This window comes from Trachurus japonicus, chromosome 17 (assembly GCF_045865225.1).
Source record: "Trachurus japonicus isolate A0001 chromosome 17, Traja_1.0".
NCBI classification, from domain to species: Eukaryota; Metazoa; Chordata; class Actinopteri; order Carangiformes; family Carangidae; genus Trachurus; species Trachurus japonicus.
The window spans coordinates 19,958,845-19,964,844 of NC_140923.1; positions in this window are offsets into that span (position 1 = coordinate 19,958,845).

A 6,000-nucleotide genomic window follows, 5' to 3' on the forward strand; every position below is an offset into this window, starting at 1 on the left:
TCTTTTTTTTTACTAAACTTAAAGCAGAAGTAAGCGAAATGTTTGTGTTAATATAAGTCTTAAATAGTTATATCTTCCGACAGCAATCACTTATATAGAGTGTTTGGTCTGAAACACGGGTCTGTCAGTCACTCTGCTCTGCTGTAAGCTGAGGAGAAAACTTTCCTTGTATCCTACAACCTTTATCCAATGAGGAGAGAGAACGGCATAAAGGGGCGGTCCTCTCTGTGTGTGCAGCCAAGGGATGCGCGTGAATGTGGTGACGTAGGGACGAGGGCGGGGACTGCTAACTCCATCGGCTGACAAGAAGTTAGCCAAAACGACCGGATCGCTTACTTCTGCTTTAACCAACTCCTTTCTTCATTGCCTAAGCCCAACCAATGGGACAATTAGCCTACACTTCTCACTCAAAGTCACAACTCAACTTCTCACTCAAAAATAGGCAAAAATATGCCAAGTCACTCACAACTCCACTTCCAGGTATGGGTATAAAATTGCATGTTCTCCGAATCCTTTTAGGGAAAAGCGGGGAACATAGGACCCGGGGAACATAGGGATGATCCCTTCTCGCAGTGTAAATATCCTTCTTCTTGGTCGAGGGCTTTGCTGAGCGTGATTGTGTCTGACAGTTTTACATATAGTGCCATAATATCTCCGGTCGTGACGAGTTCTCCACAGTATGCTTTTGATTTGTCTTGCTGTGCAGCCAACTGGTTAATTAGCATGCAAACTTAATGAAACATCCAAGTTATTTGTGGATTGTAGGTTTTTGGAATTCAAATTCCTACCTCTCTTGTGCTGTTTTCTTCCAGTTTATTTGTTTTAACGTGGGGCATTATGCACAGTTTTCCTCCTGTAGAAATCAAACCAAGTCTGTGAAACCATAAACTACTGATCTTTTTTTTTTTATCACTGTTACTCCAGTGAGTGGAAACCTCAACTGTCAACAGTGGTTTTAGAGGGCTCTCCTAATAAATGTGATTATTGATTTGTTCTGAAACTTTTAAAGATTACGTGTCAAAGGTCAGTAGAGAAAACTAGAGTTCAACTGTACAGCTGTGCATGTAGTGACATTTGGCATTTTGTATGCTGTGCTCAGTGCTGAACTTGTTTTGGGGGCATAAAATATTATAGGTCACTGGGGTCCCAAAGCAATATTGTCTCACCCGAGATTCTATTCTTGGCACTCACAGTGTGTTACTGTATTTTCACATGTAACTGTGTTCAGTGTTGGCTCGTGAAAACATTTTTCTTGTATCTTTTAAGTTTTGTCGTCACACAAACATCAATTATGTCTGTTGCCAAACTTTTGATAGTTTCTATGTGTGTGCAATTTTATCATGATTACCTGCAACTCAACAGGTAATCATAATAGTTTAAGGCCATGTTCATTATAATGAAATGCAGGAGAAAGCCAAGTGTCATCGTGACGACTTTGTCATCAAGAATTTGAATCTACATCGTGACCTGACACAGAAAAAGCATATTATTGTCACATTGTTTTACAAATATGAGCACATGAATCCTCATCTTTATGTCTGTTGTTGTTATGATGAATGTTACCTTGATGTTCAGCAGAAATGAACCTCTACTGGACCTAGTCTACACAACATGAGGAAGCCAAGACACAGTTTAGATGTGCAGATTGCATAAAAAAAAAATCTGTTCCCCATCACTGTGATGTCTTCTTGTCGGTTATAAACCTGACTAGTTAAAAAAAGACACTCAAACCCCAATTTCCTTTCAAAGGAAAGCTGCCTTAGACTGAGATATCAGGATCAAAATAATGAGGGCTATATAAAAGTGCACAATAGCAGTTTTCTTCAGAAAGCCTTTGTTTGGCTCTGAATTTCTATTCCATATTGTTAGGAAAGCCTCAACAGGTTTCTGTTTTAGTCGATATAATAAATGCATGCAAATGGTTTATAAATGTTTCATCTCAGAGATTTATATGAAGTAGCAGGAGAGTGAACTCCTGCATACAGACATACAGCCACTGACCACTCATTGTTTGTGACAAGCTCCTGAAAAGGAGCAGTTTCCCTCTCGAAGCTGAACTAGAGAGCTGTGCTTAATTTTGCATGTTCAGAGAACTGTGTTATGGGAATGCAAAAACCCTGTTATAGTGAATTATTGGTGTTATCTGTGTATTTTAATTTGTGTAGCACTTACACAAAGATCTGAAAAATGTAAAGGATAGGATATTTTTGTGAAGATTATAATTTTGTTTATTATTAAGTAACCGATCCACATGTGAATCGTTCAAAAGATATGAATTAAAAAAAGGCTCTTTCAGTAGAAAAATGAGGTTGCTCATTATGTATGTGTGTGTGGCGTGACACCATGTACTTGCTGGATTGCAATTTTGTGTCATCATGAAGTGAATTGAATAAAAAAAAAGTGGATTTGTTAAATATTGAAATGTCCTGCAGGTTCAGTGTGATCTTAGCAGCCAGTTCTTGTTCTACACCCATTTACTCCAAGAGGGAATCTATAAAATCCTGTCAGAGCAGTTTGTAGGAAAACAACAAGACATAAAATCTAAATTGTTCCCCAGATGTTAGAAAGATGGTTTGTGTTTTTATACTTGAGTTCATCTTTTCATGCTGCACCAGCTTCCTGAGCACCTTTGGAAAGGCTCTAAAGATGCAGCTTACGTAACAGATCTATGATTATTGCTTAATCTTCTGATTATATTTTTGATTACGGTAGGTGTTTAGTTTATTAAAAGGCAGATATTAAAAAAATACCCATCACTGTTTCAGTTGTTCAGTTGTTTCAGTTTCCAAGGTATTCAGTTTGCTTAATAACAGCAAATAATCAGATATGAGAAACTGGAAACAGAAATGAAAAAATTAGCTTTTTGCTTGACACTTACCCTCTAACATTTTTTATCAGTTTTTTTTGTTGTTGTCATTTGTTTAACTGACTAATCAACAGATTCTCTCACCCCTTTTTAAATCCAGTTTCTTGTTCAAATTTAAGACAGGCTCGTTGAAAGGCTGAGGTGAAGAACATGTGGTCGCATCACATCAAAATGGCCTTGAGTAAAAAAACTCAACATGATTTTCATTTAGCTCTTCTACTAGTGTTTGTAGTGTTGTTGTGAAGCTGTTGCCACTGGAGGGCGCTAGAGCCACGTGTATGACAAAATAAAGTTACATAAAATGCAATTGTTCATCAAACCAATAGATGTCAGTATATCATAACAAGTCTCTGCTGGCTTTTGTTTCTCCTGTCAGAGAAGGAATGGTGTAGTAGATCATTATCAAGTTATTCTGATGACATTGCAAAGGTCTTATAGATTATTGATTTGAATAAAAAAAAATCATTAGCATTGTCTTTTATGTTTTGTTTTACGAAACATTGTCTTTAGACGTCTGCAAGATGAGTGTTAGATAACATTTTTCCTGAAATCATTAAACATTTGGTTGTGTTTGGTGGTCTCAGCTGACAGTGCTAATTACATCGACATTAACAGAGCATCATGTTCAATATCCACCGAGATGATGAAGCTCCCTTGTGCTCATGAAATAATGACGGCTCATATCTGTGGTGTCCTACTTTCTGAGGCAGCTCACAGATGACAAAATGGACTCTGGACCTTTCTTCTATTAGGCTCCAAAAACCACTGACGTCCAATTTCACAGTAGGAGTTTTTTTTTTATATAAGAGATTGAATTCAGAGTCAATTCACTGTGAGTTTTACATCCACTGAGTCTCGGTTGACAGGACAAAAAAAACAAAACAAAAAAACAATTGACATGCTTTTATTTTGAAAATTTAAAAAAGAAAAGAAAAAGAAAAACACAGCAAGACTGTGCCTGACCTGTTTCCTCGAGGATTTTAAATTAAGTTTACAGTGAGGACAGGATAATAAAAAAAAAACTGTCAGTTTAAGAGTTTGAAGTAGCAGATGGTTGTTGGGGCTGGTCACTGTTACTGGATGAGCCAGGCAGGGAACTCAGCCAAGACACTGAGGCTGTCACATATCTGCAGCAGTAAGGGGATTTTCTGTAATTAAACTTGCATCAGAACAGTGATTTTTGTGGGAAAACATGAAAAGATGAAACTATTTCACTCAGCCTGCTTCACTTCCTCCCTATACTGCTTCCAGGTTTTTTTTTTTTGCTGGGTTACAGTCAACATTTCCCACAGGGCCACGGTGAAACATACCCACTTCCTGCATCTTCTGCCTATAGGCCTTGACTGAAGAGGCTCATAAAACATATTAAATGTTTAGCCAACTGGAGTCTGGAAGTTTTATGGCCTTGGCGAGGTGAACAGGTTTGTAGGTGAGCTGCAGACTGGGGATAATATTTACGCGTTTATGCACTCAGTGAACAAAGGTAAGGGAGAGGGGTCATGGTTTACCGCTGCAGTTTAGCTTACTTGTCACAAAAAAACAAAAAGGACATAGTGGTAATCGACCTTTGCCTTTTGAACCTCCATGTCTCCGTGTGTCCTCACGCTGCTTTTAAAATGTATTTCATAAGCATTTTATTATACCTTTCGATTAAAGCACTGGCCAAATGGCTGTTTTACAATTCCACAGAACAAGCGTGCAAACTTCCTTATTGCTAAGATGAAGGTGCAGTGCCTGTTTTCCAAGTCTATCTCATGCCAAATGATGGGTAAAATAATAGCTTTCAGCTGACTCACTATGTCATCCTTTGACCTGACTTTCCCTTTTTTTATCAAAGCAGTGATCAGATGCACCCAGTGACCGGAGCATGTTGGCTTTTATTGTTCCGTGTGCAATGAGAGCGAAAGCGATACGTTTGATTTTGCTTGATAATACTCTGTTTGCATGTTGCATCCACTCTGGAACTCCTCCAGTATCAGCAGTCTCCTTTCAGCATCACTATGTGTGTTACAAAACCACTGACGAGACAGTCAATATGTCAACTTCAGACTCTTCTTGTTGATGTCTTCCTGCAGATTGTAACATTGCTGAGGCCGATGCTTCAAGATGCAAACGAGGGGGGAAAAGGTTCTGAACATTTTCAGCCGCTATATCTTTGGCAAACATGCACGCACGCCTGTCCTCGGCTGCTGCAGCCACCGCATGTCTTCATGTCTGTCATGATGAGATGCTGCACGCTGACAAAACACTGCTGCAGCTACACACATACACACACACACAAACACACACGCAAACACAAACATTCACACCTGCAATCACAAGCATCCCATCCGCTCTAAACCGGTGCATGGCGGATCCTGACGCTCTGTCCATGTGCTCCTCTGTAGATGCGATGTGTGTGTGTGTGTGTGTGTGTGTGTGTGTGTGTGTGTGTATGAGAAACACTCTCAGCTGAATGATTCGGCAGAGGAGGGGGATGGAGGGTGTAATCAAGCTGAAAAGATTAGGGGAAGACGAGCTGCTGAGGATCTATGAGAGCAGACACTGGTTATATAACCCCAACCTAGTTCAGTCCGCTTCCAAAGACAGACTGGGGAGGGAGGAGAAGGAGGATTTACTGAACTGGGGTGAATCCTTGTGTTCGGGCTAAAATGAACCAGGCCATTGGTTATCTGCATGCTCTGTTGGTTCAGATGACAATAGGTGTCAAATTCTTATTCAAACACCGTTTCTCCAGGTCAACAAGGAGGTCACGGTCTACTTTGTCCAAATGAAATAAAAGCATTGATTTATTTTTTTTGGTGCAGGAGATGGTGCGTGTGATTTTCAGTGTCCACCTTTGGTTATTATTTCATTGTACTAGTTATAGTACAGCAATGTTGCATGTGGAGTTCACCCAATATCGGTCTCCAAGTACCTTTGAATATGGGATTTGATCATAAAACATATAATTCAGAGCTGGTTTCATTCTGAGTCAGTGGGGGGTGTTTTGGTTGCCCATGTGCTGTGCATGGGCGGACCTCGTGACTGCTGCTGAAGTTTCTGTTACTCTCTGTGACAGGGGCAGTGTGAGGGCGACATGGAGAAGAAAGCTCCTCACAGATCAAGAGTGAAGATACAGTGGATTTCGATCA